The sequence below is a fragment of the Zootermopsis nevadensis genome, unplaced genomic scaffold (genome assembly GCF_977971745.1).
Source record: "Zootermopsis nevadensis isolate Lab colony 2312 unplaced genomic scaffold, Znev_1.0 Znev_ptg000021l, whole genome shotgun sequence".
NCBI classification, from domain to species: domain Eukaryota; kingdom Metazoa; phylum Arthropoda; class Insecta; order Blattodea; family Termopsidae; genus Zootermopsis; species Zootermopsis nevadensis.
Genome location: NW_028259153.1, coordinates 8,266,711 through 8,286,766, shown reverse-complemented (window position 1 = coordinate 8,286,766; position 20,056 = coordinate 8,266,711). Strand labels below are relative to the sequence as shown.

At 37.6% G+C, this 20,056-nt stretch overlaps 1 protein-coding gene across 5 annotated transcripts in view; it reads right to left on the bottom strand.

Annotated features, from left to right (window-relative positions):
* Positions 1-20,056, bottom strand: part of Sytalpha (Synaptotagmin alpha) — a 120,945-nt gene that overhangs the window by 55,673 nt on the left and 45,216 nt on the right. For all 5 annotated transcript variants that reach the window (XM_087352294.1, XM_087352297.1, XM_087352295.1 and 2 more), the window contains one exon: positions 19,719-19,889. The gene's annotated coding sequence lies outside the window, so the exon portion shown is untranslated. The remainder of the gene's footprint in view (positions 1-19,718; positions 19,890-20,056) is intronic.

Genomic DNA, 20,056 nt, shown 5'->3' with positions numbered 1-20,056 from the left:
GATATGAAAACACATGTAGAGAACAAGAGAATATGTTTATTTTGCAACAGGATATTGTTCAGGACTGTGTGTTTACTGCATGACTGCCCAAGTTCTCAGTAAAGACGCTAATTAGCAGATCGTTCTATCCTTCAGGTGCTCCTACAATTAAGTGACTTTCAGGAGATAAAGGTGCAAAAGGTGTAAAGGAAACGAAAGGAATACAGAGGGTAAGATATAAGATACGAAAGTAATCCTCCTCGTTGAATTTCAACTAATTACTTCCACTAATAAGCCTATGCCGTCACAGTAGCCGCGCAGTCACTGGGACCGTGGGTTCGAATCCCACTCAAGCCATGGATGTTTGTCTGTGTTGTGCTGTCCTGTGTACAGGTAGAGGCCTTTCGACGGGCCGATCCCTCGTCCAAGGAGTCCTATCAACTGTCTAATAGATCAAAGCCAACGAAAGTTGGGATCGCACTGAAGAATGGGTCGTATAAAATAAAAAAGGCATATATTTCAAAACTGGACAACGGTGATTTCCAAACGAGTTTTGTCCTTCCCAGAAATATCTTTACAACCGTGAAATATTGATGATATTAAACATTATATTAAAATTTACGATTACATTTATTACTCTTAACAGTGGGGAGCACCTAAAATTCAATGTCACAAATTCCCAAAGAATCCTGAGCCAAAATAATATTCGACCAAGTGTCGATATCTCACATATAAGGTCGATTCTTGTACCCTACGCATGGGGAAGATACATTTTCACACGCAGTGTATAAATGCTCTAGTTCCTTCACGAGGTTGGCGTATTCATAATGATCACACAATTCATTTCCCACAGCGTTGTGTCAGAGTTGAGTTACAAATGACGTCCCATTGGACAATGGTCTTTCACCATCCTCTGCCAACCTCAGCTATTTATATCCCCTGAACTAATAAAGAGAAGGTATCGTATGCATTGCAATAAGGAACAAGCAACATTAACTTGCAAATGTACGCAGGAAAACAATCTCTATGCAAACCGGCCCAGTTCTCTAATTCTGGATCTTACGAAGTGTCATGAACACAAAAAGGAGAAGCTGTATGAGGAAGCTCTGTCGGATTCTTACACACCCCGACAAATGTCTGCAAACCTTCTAGCATAAGAACATGATCTGTTAATAGTCTGATATCCGTTCTTCAAGGTGGAAATGTTTTAAACAGGTTTGAAATTTTAACTGTAGATCAGACATTTCTATTATCCGTTTTCTCATTTCGTTTTTGATTCCCTTTCTCTTTTTTCTCTATTCCCCCTTTTCCTGTTTCCTGCTTTCCTTAACGACTTTCTGTCATTCTCTGCTCTTTTACTTTCTACTTCTTCATTTATTTCTGTCTTACTTATCTCTTTCTTAATTTTCTCTCTCCCTCTCTCTCTTTATTAATACTCAGTAGCCGAAGATCGTCTAAATCATGTACCGAGTGATTAGAAGCTCGAGTACAAGACTTAAGGAGTTTGCTGGAAAATCATTTGAAGCAGGCAAGTAATTTCTTTTCGGATTACTCACACTCCAGAGTTGGAACGTTTTTACGCTAATGTTGCTACCATTATTGTGTTGTCTTTAAAAAATGTAAACAGATCGTTTTAACGTTAACATACCAATTAATCTCCATGTATGCAAAAAGACAGAAAAAAAGCAATTTTGCCATTTTTTGTAGAATTTTTCAATCGTCACTTCAGGACACTTATTTTTAAAAGTCTACTTTTCTAAGTAGGTTTTGAGGTTCCCACGGCGGTGATTCCGATGTTGGCTGAGTTGTAGCGCCGTGTAATCTGGTAGAAGTTTAGCAACGTTTCAGAGGTCCTTGCTGCCTCCATCATCAGGTCGATGAGTCGATGGCGGTGGCAAGGACATATGAAACGTTCATCTACCAGACTACACGGCACTACAACCCACAAGACAGGCATCTTAGACTGCTCTTCTGTTTGGGGTGTGGGGACTTGTCAGGGCACTAAACGTACTGCACATTATCACAACAAACGTTCCTGAGCACACGTCTGACAGCGACGTCAAACTGAGCCCCTGACGGAAACAAGTTGTCTAGGACGGATGTCTGCAGCAGCCACCTCAATGTGAAGTAATTAGATCGTCGCGATCCTGAACTTCCGTGACATGGACTACGTACTCCACTTCTTGCAGATACTGACTGCCTCACCAGTCCAAAACACAAAGCACAGACAGAAGTTGAGGGGTATCTACAATTTTGTTGAATCCAGCACGTGCATGCGCCATGACAGTACCATTTGCTCTTGATAATGTTCTTACAGGTAGAACGGTCCGAAATTGATTAACAGCTCTTCAACTATCTGTGCCCTCGTCAAATGACGTCAAAAATAAACATAAAGCTACATGAAAGTAAAAATATCGTCATTCGGAAACGGTGGTGAATATGAAAACGTAAATTATGTAAAATTTGTTCTACGAATAATCCCCCCTCCAAGTATTGTAGCTTTTAATCACTGGCAAAAGTGCGACTGAAATAATCCGAGTAATTAGCTGACTTACAGGCAGACATACACTATTCTCTATGCAGCCAATAGTTAATTAAGTAATTCATAAACTGAAGACCTCCGAACAAGAGTGGGATAACACAAAAGTAGGAAAATCTAGAATAAAAACTTCAATCTCACTTACGTCCTGCTCTTATATGTGGGATAAGACGTGTGTCTTTCGGTATTCTACACGCGAGTGCGTATACACACACATCCCAGCATAAGGCACAACTCGTTAAAGTTGACGGGTGTTAAACCGTAATACAATTTACTGTTGCGTTATTTTTGCAAACCGAATTGAAACTACAACTTCAATAAAAGGTTAATAGATTTTGATATTTTCACGGCGAATGACAAAACATAATTAGTTAATTTTCCTGTAAAGACCGAAGAAGATAAAGAAAAATACTATTATTATGCCAAGATTCAAAGCGGGCACATCCCAAATACAAACGAAACGCTGATTTGTTAGGTTAATGGGGGTGTTGCCAACTGGGGAAACTGTGAACTAAATACAATGAAATAATATTTTTCAAGGTAAATTCACTTGAAAAGAATTCTTTGAAAGTGTGCAAATAAGATAATATGCCTGAGGCTTGAATAAACGTCCGTTGTAATTCATGTCAAAATAATTCAATTTATACACAGAAATTAAACGTGTTCAAAGTAAAAGAAACACTTTTATGTTTTCCTCCTTCTTTAAAGTCCTCAAAGAGATTATACAAATGAAAGGCATATTATTTCTGCGTTCAATAAAACATAAAACTGGGGGAGACAAGAGCTGAAATAAACAAGCATTATTCTCTTGCAAAACATCTTAGACACACAGAATACGATATTCTCTGTCCTCTCAACTCCCACACACCAGAATATCTTCTGAAAGACGTCTTTCGTAAAGGTCTTAATATGGAATTGAGATCTGTTCAAACTGGACGTACAGAAATATTCTCTATCCTTACCCAACATAACATAATTCAATCTGACATAAACCTAAGCCAACGAAACTACTCAAACTGCCCCAACACATCCCGATCCAATTAACATATAACCTAACGCTACATAACCTAGCATAACCTGACTAAAACTGATCCAGAGAGGGTTCCGCCCTAACCAGGGCTTCACCCATTAAGGAACATCTAATAGCACAATCATGGCAACAAAGACAACCGATGTAGCCAAGGTAAGCAAGGTAACCATGGTGGGGCAAACATCATAAAAATGCATGATTTGAGGTTATCACAGCGGTGAGTATGAAGATTTCTGTCATCGCCCTACCTCTGAAACGTTGGTTAACATCTACCATAATACACGGCGCAACAGCCAAGAAGACAGAAATCTTCATCATAATAAATGATGGCAAACAAGGTAGCAACGACAACCAAAGAAACCATGGCAAACATGGTAACAAAGGCAACTAAGGCAGAAATGGTAACCCAGCGGTATGGACATAGACAGTCAGACATATAAGCGTTCTTTTCATTCCCCTTTGCAAAGAACGCACAAAAATTCCGCTGATAAACCATACCTTGAGCCAGCATAACTCAAGAAACACCTTAACTTCTATTTCTGTATTGATATTCTTCTTCTGTTAAATACATTTCTTAGGTCTCACATGTTCCCTAAGAATCAAAGTGTTACTGGCATTGAAGAAGGTTTTATGACCATGAAGAGTATCTTTGTATTTACGGGGCAAACTTTTAAGTAGCAGAGCTTGAGGTAAAATCTGAAAACATTTTCTTTTAATCGATTTCGTATGATTCTTAGTTTTAGTTCCCCGGAGTTGGACTCCATATTAAGACACACCACAGTCTTTCTGCTACCTGACAAGCTCCATGTAATTAGAGCGCTCTCACCACCTGTTAAACAGAACAGGTAATTTACAAGCCCTGAAGCCTCTTAGCTGTTTAGACAACTTTGTTGAGGGTTGCAACTGACCACTAACTTCCATGGATCCCTCATCCGTTCTCAAGTATCAAAACCACTTCAGCTGAACCGACATCCTTTCAATCTACTTATCGTCTTATTTTGTATAATATGGCGCATGATATCTGGATTTTGCCTCTGTCCCCATAAGTTTTGAACCAAGTGACGGATTTTCATGAAACTTGGTTCAAATGACATGCCAGTAGAGGCCACCCCTTTTGTATTTTTGATTTCTTGCCAACATGACATTAGATTAGGATTCTTTTGTTTTATGTGTTAAAAGATTTTTAAAAAAAGTTAAAATTTTTAAAGTAAAATATAACGCTCGCCCTATCTCTACATTTGACTTCCTGTTTGAGATCATGACCATACAACAAAAACTGTGAATAGAAATATGCTACGAATTGTTTTACTTATTAATTTATGGTTCTTGCCAGCCTCGAAATATAGAGGGTGTCCCAGGAATAAAGGTCAATATTCTGGGAGGTCATAGTATCGGTCATTCTAAGCAAAAATCTATATACATGTGTCATATTCCGAACGGTTTCCGAGATAGAGTTATTTCAAAGCCAATTGCTTCCATTAATACAATTCACTGATGAAGCTACTTTCACCCGTAACGGAATCAACAACACACGTAACTCGCATCGATGGTCTCACGACAATCCACGTGGTACTGTGGAAACAAATTTTCAACGTCGTTCCTCTTTCAATGCGTGGTGCGGTACAATCGATGCCATATTGATTGGTCTCGTTATTTTAGACGATCGTATGACAGGACAAAATTACCTACACTTTCTGCCAAATGGATTACCAGAAGAACTAGAGGGCTTTCCTTTGGCTACACGGATTGCTATGTACTCTCAGCATGACGGAGCCCCTTCTCATTATACCCGACTTGTGATGCAACATCTCAGTGACACTTTCCTTAATCGGTGTATCGGTCGTGGCGGTACCATTAACTGGCCACCAAGATCTCCAGACCTAACCCCGTTAGATTTCTGTTTCTGAGGGTGGATGAAGAGTGAAGTGTACAGAAGAAAAGTGGATACACGAGACGAACTGCTCGATCACATAATGGAAGTTGTCGCCCGCACAAAGGAACGTCAAGATGCACTCAGACGAGTAACACGCCATGTCCTCAAACGAGTTGCAAAGTGCATTGATGTTGACGGTGAAATTTTCGAAAATGTATTATACTAAGTAAACTGTACCAACTTTGTCACTTGAACAATAAATACCGGTATTAGAAACACAACGTAATATCTCTTTCTTATCAACAATTTTGCAACTGTGCAGTGAAATAGCTCTATCTCGGAAACTGTTCGGAATAGGACACTTTTTTGCGTAGAATGACCGATTGACATCCCTGAATTTGACCTTTCCTCCTGGTACACTCTGTATAATGCAGCAGTTGGTATAAAGGTAAGTACCATAATTTCTTCCCAGAACTTATTTAATTTCATAATATAGACCCTTTTAACATTCAATAAAGTGTAAATTTTTGATTTGATTACTTGTAAACAATTTGTTACTAACTGTAATTAACAGAACAAGTATATATTATTCATGACGATTATGGAGTGACCGTAGTAATTTAATGCTAGTGTTCTACTACCTGTCAGCTCTGGGTTTCGCTTTAAGCTCTGTTCAAACGATGCATTTAATTCGTGCAGAACCCATTATTAAATCAAAAGCAGTGAAATACTAGGACAATGATGGAGTTAAGTGGTGCTTGGCGGCCAGACTACTTACGATAAGTGGCAGGCGACGTGTGTATAAATCACCGCGATGCTCTGTGACTTCTCCCAAAAATAAACATTCTCGATATTTATCTATTAATTTATTTGTAGCTTATTTAATGACGCTGTCACTAGTTCAAACTATGTAAAGTCGAAAAACTCTTCAGAGAAATAATTTCTGGCGTTTGATAAAGTTTTTATTGTAAAGATTACAAAAACTTCAAGACAGCCGAACATTGATCGTTTTGAAAAACGTGTCATATTCGCGTGGATTATCAAAGACCGGTGCTAAAATTGTTAAAGACATATAAATCCATTAATGACTAAGATGCTTAGTACGAAAGAAGATAAATATCCTATAACTGACACCGATGGGTTATCCAAAGCGAACACTAAGAAAAGAGAGGGTGTGATTTACTTGAACATTGCGCCTATCATTAATGACATAATTCTGGGCAAACATCAGCAGCTATAAAAATGTGAACATGACTTGTAACTAAGAGAAATTTTAAGGTTCTTCTGGCTGTAAATCATGAAGATGGCTGTCTTCTGGGATGTAGCACCGTACAGTCTCATAGAAATTTACCAACATTCCAGAGGTGCATACTGCTTCCACCATCAGAACGGTCATGATAGAGGTAGTAAGTACCTGTACAACTTCAGTCTATTTCAATGGGACTATGTCTTCATGACTTACCATTTTTCACACCCGCTTATTAGATTCTGTTTAAATTCGCTTCATATTCATCGTTAACGAAGTATAACTGACCAAATCTCCAAGGGTCCACCACGGTTCATACTAAAGGAATTCAATGAGAAATGATCAAGCAATTCAACTGTCCTGTGTCGCTCTGAAATACTTCAAGCCAAATCCCGGAAAATTTGTTTTGTAACGTTTAAATTTCTGACGTTAAAGGAATGCTTTTAATATTTTTTTAATGCTCCCTTGACATTAAACAGATTTACATCCGAAGCTAAAAGCAAAATAAGATTCTTAAATTTACGACGATTTCAAGTATCGTTTTCGTTTTCTGCGCACGGAAATTGCAATGGTGACTTTTATGGATTTTCCCCCAATTTATCTGTTACATAGCAACACAAATAACAATGAAAGGAAACGTGACTTTGACTTTAAGAAGGTCCTTATTTCTCTCTAACCTTACGTTAACACAAAGAAAGTACTAACTCCATACAGAGGAGGCCAGGTTGAATAACCACCAGCAGCTCAGATGGTATATTTTTACTTCAATGTTTGCATGTAAACTGGTATTTTCCCCTTTATTTATTTATACTTTATTTAACGATGATTTTTCAGTAGCTAAGACTATATTGCGTCATTTGAGAGGATGTGAAAAGAAGCGGTCGTGTCCTCATTTAAGGCACTATCCCAGAATTTTCCCGGAGGGACTGAGGAAAACCACAAAAACTCAATCAGGACAGCTGGTCTCCGGGCCGAGATTTTAACCCGGGACCTACCGAATGCCAAGTGGGAGCGTTAACTTCTTGACCACGTTTTGTGTATGTATTCGGTTTTAACAAATAATTTTTATGGTGTTGGATGTTTTCTGTGTTTATTTCACGATTGTGTTTAAAATGTTCGTAATAATTCTGCATTCACGACTTTCGTATGTTAAAGTGTGTCAGTCTGTTGTATTAAATTTCGTATGACATACATGTAAAAAATGTGTCTATTTTAAAAACCTGATACCAACACCTGTAACACTGCATCAATACACCTTCTTGCATTACGACCGAAGATAGCAATCTGAATTATCCTAAACATAGGGCTTCATAAGTTTAGTCATTTCATAACTTCCTCATGAGGAAAGATTTTCCTCAGTACCTTCCTCTCAAGTACCCTCAATCTACGCCACGAAGACAAACGGGGAAGGTAGCGTGTAGTTCCAGGGATTCTTAATCTCTGCTCTAGATGGAAGTAAGTGGACAGCTTCAAGCTCCAGTACCTTTACCCTAGTAGGAAAAAGGTGGATATGGGGCTATTTGGATCTTAGAAACGGTCAGGACGTGAAAATAAAATTATGAACACAACTTTGCAGTTAGAAACGAATCAGAGGCAATCAGACTACGAATGCAACCTATACAGTCAGATAACATTTTCCCTTGAATTTACTTGTAAATATTCATCTTATTTAAACGTTTCAATTACTTCTGTATCTAATGTCATGTTTTTATATTTCTTGTGCGATAACATTAATCTAAATTTTGATTTGCACCACATACAAATACAAGGCTTATGCTGTGGTGATTTTAGATTTCTGTCTTCTGGGTTGTTGCACTGTGTAGTCTGGTAGACGTTTACCGGCATTACAGAAGTACATAGTCATAACCCTGATGATGGAAGCAGCAAGCACATCTGAATCGTTGGTAAACTTCTACCACAGCCATCTTAGAAGCTTATACTGAACCCACAAGACGCAAAGCTAAATCTTGGAGATACGTTCCTTTATGTAGGTAGCTAATATAAAATTTCGTTTCAAATAATTTCCGAATTGAATCACAGACTCGAGCCAGACGACTCCCCAAATGTGCATTAAGTTTATGCACTTGGTGAAAAAACGCAACAAAGCGACCGTTACCAAAAGCTACCTTATGTTGACTATTCAGACGGGCAGAGAATTCCTAGCGTGTTAGCTAAATCTCTTATTTATAACTGCATACGTACGTAGAAGCTAAACTTCTTGGCGCGTGAGCGACCGGTACGAGCGGCTTGCAAATTGCATTGGAGCTGCGGGACGTCCATTTCGAATTACAGATGCTCTGTTCATCGTCTCTTGCAAGCGGTAATGGCATGGTCTACAACCCAGTTAGTACGTTAGAGCTACAGCGAGTATCATATGCCAGCGCACATTCTTGCGGAAGAATACGGAAGCTCTTTCCATATGTGAAGTTCGTTTCACAGCTGCACGGACAGCAAAATACTGTACTTAGCTGTACCAGTAACAATGTTAAGTGGTTCTTACAGAATTAGGTGTTCTTTAGTCCCTTGGGCGAGCGAATAATACCTTATGGTCTGGTCAAGTCTATCTGAAAATATGATTAAAGTCCACTGTTGTACAACATTGGGATAAAACACCAATTGTTGTAACTCGCAGTTTCGAAACAATGGGACCTCCCATCAAATTACATAAAAATTATATAAGGTCGGTGTGGGTATATAGGTATTTGTGTAAAAAAAGTAATTTGGGACCAGAAAGCATTAATGACCTCGCAAGAATAGCCTATGGCACAAAAGTGAGCCGGGAATACATTGGTTCAAGAATGACCTAAGTCAGCGGTTCTCAACCGTTTTCGCTGGCGTAACACTAATTCTAATTCAAATGTACCACTAACCAAATGAGTTCAGGGAAAACTTATTTATGTTAATATAGTCCTTCAGCCAGGTGCTTTATCGCTGCAAATGACGTATGTAAATCTTTGGACGTATTTAGCATAAACATTGTCTCCCTTGAGCGAACGTTCTCAACAAGGGAAATGATCTAGATAGGTTGTCTTGATAGATGATCTAGCTTCGTTATCTGTTTTTTATATTTCTTTAACGTTTTACATTACAATTATATTAGTGTTCCCTAGGTGGATTATCTGCTATTATTTATATTTCTTCATTTATTTTGCTTTGTGTTAATATTGTTTATCTTTTGGGTCTGCCTGTACTTGGCTGTTATATTTAAAACTCTACATGTATAAGTTTAGTTAATCTGTTTGTATACTATTTTTCATTATTATTTCACTATTATTGTATGTATTATCAGTGTTTGCCTGTTATTGCCTTCTTGCTGTTGGCAAACACGTAAATAAATTAATTGAATTGAATTATCTTTTGATTTTCATTACTTAGTTCGCGTACCACCAGTGGTACGCGTACCATAAGTTGATAAACGCTAACCTAAGTGATATGGCGTAAAGAACGCATTAGCAATATTGGCTTACCCCACAAAGTACGCATTTTCAATCTTTATTACGACTGTTTATTAAATGTTGAAACTTTAGGATAGAATTAAAATGAACGAACGGTCCTGACGTATTTCAGATTATTATCTCAGCATTCAGACTGAAGCGTCATCATACAAATGTCAGACACGAGCCTGTAATCGTGAAAAATAAGAACACGTAACGATTTATAAAACTACTCTTAATTAATGGGTCATTTAACAATGTACCTTCTCTGCATATGAAACACTTCGTTAAATAATAAAAAATCAATCAGCATCATACAACACTTCTACTTTTAATGAGTATCTTCTGCCTTAAAGTCAAAGAAGAAACACTTAAATAAATTATATACAGTATTTTCTTTGTTATTTTGACAGGACGTAATGTGATGTGTCACAAAGTTGCTTGAACATACACACCCACAACATAAACCCAGGTACCGTCATAAGCAAGTGTTCGTTTCATGCGTCACTCAAGAAATTCCGGTTGTATAAAGCAGCGAGTGGTTAATTTTAAGGTACAAAGTATTGTAGTAACCCTTCTCCAGCAGTTACATCATGAAATCCACCCCTCGTCCTTTATTGCAGTCAACATATGGACTTAATATTAGCTGACCTGTAATCGGGACCTGGTACTAACAACATGATTTGGGGTGACATTTTTTATTACGATGCGTTATACAACATGTAAAGCACTTACTCAATATCAGTAAGTGGACGGAATAAATAACTAAACTGCGCAGAGTTTCACTTCAGGAGATGAGAGTCTTGTAACCGGTCAAGGAAACATTCGATTTTTATGAACCCTGAGGGTTCATTATCCCCCACTTAATGGTACCTGCACCTTGTCCTGGTGGTGGGGCTTGAGTACCTCAGTGACCCCAAGAGCTACTGGTAGGACCTCCCTAGCCAGACTGGTCGAGAGGGAGAATTCAGACTGAGACAGGTACCCTGGTCCTCCAGGTTGGTGGTTGGTCGCAAGGCTAACAACCTTGCACCGTAAAAAGGAAGATGTTTCGAAACCTCAATCAAAGCCTTAGACAGACGGACCTAACAGAGGATCGAATGGAAGAGGAGAATTGAGGAGGCCATGGACCGAATACTGACCTGAGAGCCATAGAAGAAAAAAGAAAAAGAGGGTTCATTATCGTGTCCATAAAAGCGAATCATTGGACCCTATCCTAAGTCAAATACACCCAGTTCACACAGTCACACACGGTGTCTTTAAGACCCGTTTTATTATTATCCTCCCATCTATGCGTCTGTCTCCCAAGCAATAAATAGGATAAATTACAGTTTTCGAGAGAGTTCTGTAGAAGTTTTCAGACTTCTTCTCCTCGTAGTATAGATGGACGGATTTTGGTGAAATTTGGTGCGAACATTATGCCATTACGGTATAACTTGAAATTTTAATTCTTAATTTACTGCAATCAGCAATATTGTCATGGCGGATGAAGGAACTTGTAAGGCAGGGTCGATATTAGCGCCATTTTAAATAGGGTAATGCAATGATATATAGTATTAGATCTTCTAAAATACACAGATTTGGTAGAGTAATTATTTTGTGCAATGTGAGAATGTGAAACAAAATATGGCGACTGCATAAACGAAGAAACCGAGTAACAAATTAACTATTTACATAATCAATTAACTTGTTAAGTAACCAATTAACTATCTGGCTAACAAACTAGATAACAGGTGGTTTTAATAACTACGAAATCGCATAATAAATGTCTCTATTTCACTGGACAGCCTAGTTTGGTTAATGCGGTTATGCATCTGTTGGAAATGTCACGTACAGCGTAAACCGTTCACTGTGCATTACATATCCACATTTAAGCTAATAATCTAGAGATGTACTCTATGCCTGCATCAGCTTCAGAATCAACAGATGTAAGTGGGGAGGGTCAGATACGGTGCCGAGTATGAAAATGGATGTATTCTGGGTTGTTGCACCGCGTATTATGGTAAACGAAAAGGAATTAGCCAGCCAGAGCCATGGGATGATAAGAGGAAATAGGGACTAAAGATTTCCGTCTTCTGGGTTGTTGCGCGGTGTAGTCTGGTCGATGTTCACCAACGTTTCAGAGGTCAAACTGCCTCCGTCATGACAGGCTTTATGACCTCTGAAACTTTGGTAAACATCTACTATACTACACAAAGCAACAACCCAGAAGACAGAAATCTTCATACTCACCGCTGTAAAAACCTCAAATCTTACGAAATAGAGACTGTCAGTGCCAATAACAAAGAGTCCCGAAAGAGAACCAGGGAGAAAGAATGGGTCAGAAGAGACAAAGAGGAGGGTATGATAAAGTGCTGGCTGGTCTTACCTATCGTACTCTTCCAGAGAGGTTGCAGTAGTATCAGAATTGGTGGAATAACTTCCGTGTAGGAGAAAATGGAAGAACTCACAAATAAACCTGCCCCAGTGACATACTATGACGCACTGATTCGTGTCTTACATTTTCAACTAGCCTCACTGAGGTTTTCCGCGATTTTCCTCAGTTGTAAGGAAAATGACAAGGTATAATTAAAAAGGAGCACGGCCTGTCTACAAGTCGGAGAGGCCTTCAGCCAAAGCGATATAAACTCTTCTGTGTTGAGGATTCCCAGACATCTCCCAACCAAATTTATTTTCGCAAAGAATAAATTGCCTGATGGGATCATCCTCCCACCAGTTGCAACAGCCCCCAGTCTGAACATGTCACTGCCTTCAACCAAGACAATTCCTTTAACGTAAAAGCATCCCCAGTTATTGTTTGCAGGTAACCGTTCACCAATTGCAGCTATGCGTTCGTACGTAGAAATGATCTAACCTAAAAAGGAGCGAAATTTTTTCTCGCGAAAATCTCCGTTTTTGGTTCGTTGGTTGGTTCTTTGTCACTATGTTCACCAAAAATCGAAGACGGACCACGATAAGTTCCTCGCAATAAACTAGTGACTCAACAGCAGACACTAATTCTGCTCTTATAGATACAGGTAGCCCTCGATTTACGCCGGGGATGTGTTTCTGGACGAACCGGCGTAATCGGAATCCGCGTAAATTGGAACGATTTTATAATGTAAATCAATGGGAAGTCAATGACATGCGTTCCCAGCATCCGAATATTCAATTTAATTCAATTCAATTCAATTAATTTATTTACGTGTTTGCCAACAGCAAGAAGTCAATAACAGGCAAACACTGATAATACGAGGCGCGTCCTCAAAGTAAGTTTCCCACTCGTCCCACAGCTAGCAAACCTTATATTGCGCGAAGCGACTGTGCGTACGTGATAGAGCAATGACGTAGCATGGCGCATGCACTAACGGCACCTCCCGCGTTCTCACAGTAGCATCGTTGCAGCTGTTGAAGATGGAGGTTCTTATTCCAGCTCCCGCCGACTGTGAAGTGCGGTCAGTGATAACGCTAGGCCGCACACGGCTCGACGGACAGCAAGTCTCCTGCAGGAGTTCAGCTGGGAGGTGTTTAATCATTCACCCTACAGCCCGGACCTCGCTCCCAGTGATTTCCATCTTTTCCTACACCTCAAGAAATTCCTGTCCGGTCAGCGTCAGCGTTTTGAGAATGACAGAGAGGAGGAGATGGTTGTCACACAGTGGTTCCAATCCCAGGCGGCAGACTTCTACGACACAGGTATTCAAAAGTTGGTCCCACGGTATGACCAATGTCTCAATTCCGGTGGCGAATATGTTGAAAAATAGCTGGACACTTGCTGTATCTGTTGCAATAAATATTTCCATGAAATTGTGTTTTGTTTCTGTAAACGGCCCCAGGGAAACTTACTTTGAGGACGCGCCTCGTACATACAATAATAATGAAATAATAATGAAAAATAGTACACAAACAGATTAACTAAACTTATACATGAACAGTATTAAATGTAACTGCCAAGTACAGGCAAACCCAAAATAGAAACTATATTAACACAGAGCAAAAAATGAAGAAATATAAATAAAAACAAATAATCCACCTAGGGAACACTAACATAATTGTAAAATTTTAAAGAATATAAAAAAACAAAAAACGAAGCTAGTCATCTACCAAGACAACCTATCTGGATCATTTCCCTTGTTGAGAACGTTCGCTCAAGGGAGACAATGTTTATGCTGAATACGTCCAAAAATTTACATACGTAATTTGCAGCGATGACGCACCTGGCTGAAGGACTGTGTCTTAGCGCACTGCTCACAATAAAAGTAGAAAATTCTCTTAATTGCCTCGCCGGCACACGTAAACCAACAGTGTCCATAATTGAATGGCAATTTATTTTGCCCTTAAATACATTAATAAGAAATAACGCATCGAGATGTCGTCGTCTGGAATAAAGTGTTCTAAAATTTAAAGTAGATAGGATCAGTTCATATTTGCGGGGGATATTAAACTGGAAAAATCGGTAATTGCACAAACTGGCAAATTTTCTTTGAATATTTTCTAATTTATTAGAATCTATCTGTGTAAGATTATTCCAAACTACCGAGGCATACTCAAGCTTTGACCTAATTAAAGCATTATATAAAACAACAAGGCTGTCTAAAGAGGAAAAATTATAAGTAATAAAACGAATAAGCCCTAAGGTCCTTAGTGCCTCGGAATGAACACAATTTACATGACAGTGAAAATACAGTTTACTGTCTAACAAAACACCGAGATCATTTATACAATTAGTACGCAAGATTAAAAAGTCACTAACAATGTAATTAAAATGGATACTGTTGGTTTTACGTGTGAACGATATAATTTTGGTTTTATCAATGTTAAGTTCCATATTGTTATTATCACACCACTCATGTACGGAATGGATATCTGCTTGGAGAGCTCTGCAGTCATCCACAGATTTAATATCACAATATAGTTTCAAATCATCAGCAAATAAGAGAAATTTTGAATACTTAATTTTGTCGCAAAGGTCGTTAATAAAAATATTAAATAAGAGAGGTCCCAAGGTAGAGCCTTGTGGAACTCCAGATAACACCGCGTAGAAAGAAGAAGACTGTCCTAAAATGCGAACAAAGGCAGATCTGGATGATAAATAACCTTGGAACCACTTGACATAAGGAGAAGATAGTCCAAAGTTATTTAGCTTTTTCAAAAGAATAGAATGCGGGACTGAATCAAAGGCCTGCCTAAGATCAAAATATACAGAGTCGATCTGTCCCTGTGAACAAACCGACGGCTGAACATCATTAAGGTAGGTAACTAAACTAGTTACCGTAGATTTTGATTTACAAAAACCATGCTGACTGGGGTGTAATTTGAATTTGAAATAAAAGGAAAGGAAGTCAATGGCATGCGTTCCCAGTATCCGAATATTGCCGAGTAATATAATGACATTACATTTAAAGCACTGAAATAACGTAAATAAAATAAAGGGAATTTAAAAAAATATATGTTATACACTTACAATCAGCGATGGCGTGATGAAATGGCTTTAGTTCTCTGACGAAGTCCCTGGTTGAGGATCGTCATGTTTTTTTTAAAGAAGACATGTGGTGTGGACTGTCGTGATTTTTTCTTCTTTATTTCAAAATTTCACGATAAGGCCTCATGGATGCCATAACGCTCCTCTTCGCCGTAGCACAAGAGCAAACTCGCATAAGTAAAAGTTTGCATTTCACAAACAGCTTTTACCGATTTATCGATCTCATTGGAGCAAATTCGCGTTAACGAAACATACATAATTGCAGAGATGACAGTATTTATAATTTTTATTCAAAATCAGCGATGTAAGAATTACGATTTAGTATAAGAATCAGTACGAGAAACATTGTAAAACGTTATAAATAATAGCGAAATATATTTTTCTTAACTTTTTGACTTGCTGGTTTCAAAATCGGCGTTTTTTCTGAATCGGCGCAAATCGAGGGCTACCTGTATTTGCTTTTGTTACTGCGAAGAAAAAGTTCGCTCACCCCAGTCTGCCTACGAATCCTCGGTTTATAAATGGAAAATAAATTGCAACACCTTTAACCAAAGACCCTGCGTTGCTAATCAGATTGACGTATTGATTACTCTAATAAACCCAAAATATAACTCACGTAATAACGCTGCTCAAGGTAAAATAACTGAAAAGGCAGTAAAGGTTTTAAAATATGGTCTAATTACATCAAGTAGAAGAAATCGCGCGCGCTTAAGTTGAAAGTATAACATGCAAGGCATCCATTATGCAAAACTTTTCTTATCTTTTTACTGATATGTGTTGTGATTTCTCTGCTTACGTAGTATACAAGTAAATTGTAATTTGATAAAATAAACTTTTACATTTTAATTCTGTACCTCACAGTCACTCAAGGCAGCCAAAACTCTCATGCTATTCGAAATATTAGTTGGGACAAACTTCCAGCTTTGTGGATTTCTAATGTAATTCAGAGGAATTAGCTTCACATAAGTAAATTCCCGTAAAATTGTTATTTTGGCCCTACTCCATTAAATAAATTATAAAATTTTAACATTATAGCATTTATAAAGCTAGATTATACTTTCGTCACCAATAAAAACAAATGGGGGAGTGTACATAAAGCAGAATCCAGAATTCTAAAAGTTGTAATTTTATAATTTGCGATGGGCAAGACCCAAAGAAATAGTTGTACATAATTTTATGACCCATCATCAGAAACCTTCAAATTTCAACTACATTTCTGATTTTATTTACAGGAATTACCTCTTCATAAAACGAAATCTTTAATTCACTGAAAATAATCACTGCTTCATGCGAATAAATTCATATAAATTCGAATAATTTTGCTAGAACTAAGAAATTTTCTTCAAATAAATTTGAAATATTTCTATTTCTTACTTTTAATACCACATATCTTTAATATAGCCATCAGAATACAATTATAATTCGTAAATAATTAAATTAACACAGAACTACCTGTGAGAAATTTGATTTGTTGAGGTACGAACCGCTTTGTGACGTTACACGCCGTACATATTCAAAGCAACGTAACATGCCTGGTTTATAACACAGAAAAGGCTAATCACTTGTGGCAACTACCCACAGCGCGTGTGAAAAGGCTGTTCTTTGTTCGACGTCGACTAATGCCTACATGAACCATGCTTTTATTAATAGACGTGAGGTCAAAACACGTTATCAAGAGCCATTTTTAATAATCTCACCCCACAAGCTACAATTACTTGTTGCTTCATAACAGACTAACAAAAACTGAAAGCATGGACCGTTCTAAACCTCTATATTGCATAATATCTAACGTGACAACAAAATAAAACAACAACGTTTCTATTCATCGAATCGCCTTCAAAAATTGTAGATCGCGATGAAGCAAGATCATTGGATCGAACTTCAAAAGGCAACTGAAGGAAATATTCATCGCACCATCGACGAAGGAAAGAAATTTAAAAAAGATGGAACAAATAGGGGGGGGGGGGGGGAGATGTAACTGTTTAAAAGAAAATTAAGTTGCCTGCAGCCGGATGTTTAGGCTACATCCTGAACACAGGTGTGGGAGAAGTAGCCGCATGATTAAGGAAAACATTCCGGGTTCCTCTTAAATACAGACACCCAAAGACGGGAACACAGCCAAATCCCGAGACCCGAGAAAATGTGTGTATCAAATACTCCTCAAACAAATGACAATGTTAATAATAATTAACGCGAAAGCTATGAAGAGATCTTGAACAAGATTTTAAATGATAATTTCGTTTTACGTGATGCCAAATTTTAAAATGCTTTTGGGCAGTAGTTTTCTTATTCCACGGAGATAATTCTCTTTTGAAAATATAAGCCTGCCTTATGCGTCACAAGAAAACACTTCACTGCATAAAATACAATTAAATGGAAACAGTTTCTATTATTATTATTAAGATAATATTGTACATTTATGTTTTCAGTTCATTGTTTGCTTGCTTTTGTTTTGTAATGTTTGTATTGTTGTTAGTGCTTGGCTGTTATTGGCCTTTTTGGCTGTTGTCAAGCACTTTAATAAATGAATTGAATTGAATAACAGAAGGGTGTATATTGAAACGTAATGAATGTCAAAAAAGAATTAAGTGTAGTTTATATTATGTATTTGCGAGACGTTGAGATATCAGTCACCTGTAATACAGTTCGTTCACTGATAAAGTTGAACGCAAATGTAACTTCCTGGCTGCCGGTCAAGGTATTCCCGATACAAGTCAAGTATAGCTTTTTTTTTTTTTAAAAAAAAAAAAAGAGCTTACCCATATAATAGCAGTTTCCGTTGGGAACTGGGAAGAGACATTTGCGTTCAACTCTATCAGTGAACGTACTGTATTCATGGACTTTAATTTGAAGAAAATTGACACACATTATTATTTTGGTACTTCAATAATATCTAATGGGAAAGAAATCAAGATGAAAACACAAAGTTATATTCAGTTTGCAAGTTACAGATTTTCGAGGGCATGTCAGAATAAACACGAACTTAACTAATGTTAGATAAGTGGACAGTTCGGGTAAGCAACACATATTCGTACATCTGACACCACATGCATAAAAAATCGCTTGGTATGGCCGAGGTAAAAGTTGAAAACAATTTTGCTGGAAAAAGCATTCTTCACTGTTCCTTTCCGTGCTAGCTACTAATTTGTATGCAACAGCTATAGCATGAAACTCACTGAGACATGGGACGTAATTAGGTTATATCCTGCGTATATAACGTTATTTACCTGTAAAAAGTCTTATTTAAAAAAACTAATTATATAAAAAGCCTGGTCGAATAAAAATCGACTTTCACAAAATTTATGTCAGAGCTCAATTATGAGACCAACACAGAAATAACTGCACAGTATAAGAAGACCTTGTTATAAGTCGACTCTGAAATCCGTCGTCGATTTCCTTCATTCATCGATTTTTAATCACTTGGCATTCGTAAATGTGACTCACAGAGTCTTAGACGACATGCAGGACTTCCGTTGTTTCGCATGCCAGAAATAAACTGACAATTTTTCCTTATTTATTTACTTTTCGATAAAATGTGTGGTCATGACTGTACAGTCAATCAAAGAATGCTAGGAGGCCAAGTGTGGCAACAACTTTGGAAAAGAAATTTAAATTTATTGATGATTGTGAGGTTATAAAATGAGTGGTCAATAGAAATGTGGAAGTTGACTTTCGCTGCTACGAGAATTTTTCGCCGAAATGAAAAAGGCTGCAGTTCAACCAACAAAAGATTATTGTTTTCAATAATACAGATGATTCCCAGTCCCCAACTTCTGCACTTTAAATTTTATCAGCAAAATTATTAAAATATTATGAATTTTCTTAAAATTTAATTATATACATATATGTATGTAATTATCTAATAAACTGTTTTGAACTATTTTACAATTTTGTAATTATTTGAATCCACCCCCAAAAAAGAGTTTGATGTTCTATTACACAATTTCCCGGGAAGAAACTGCCATTTTAATAAAGGCTTAAATTCTTCTATAATCGCCGTTTGTTTATTCGTTGCAATTTGTATGAAACAAATTAATGACGTATATCGAGGGTTCACTATATTTGATAATCAAAAATGAAGTTGTGTGCTAAAAGACATAAAATGGACTTAATACCTTTAAAAGCTAATTTATTTTAAGGTTATAAATTACAGTACCTGCTGTTGTCGTAAACTGCCGTTCTGTTCAGAAATGTTCCAATATGGAGTATAGCCCCACAGAGAAATCAGTGTCGTGTGTCCATACATAAAATGTAGTGTGGGAATAATGAATAAGCAGTCACGGACCGCTTATAAGGAGAAGCTTGCAGGTTGGAACACAAGTTCTTCCTGTAAAAGAACAGAATTTTACATGATATAAAAATATCTTGGACATGAGACAGAGCTTTGTGAACACGGTAATGAACATTCAGATTATATACAAGGGGTAAATTCTATGTCCTGAGTAACAATTAGCTTCTCAATGACATTACGAATTTTTCAAGCACAGACCTGTA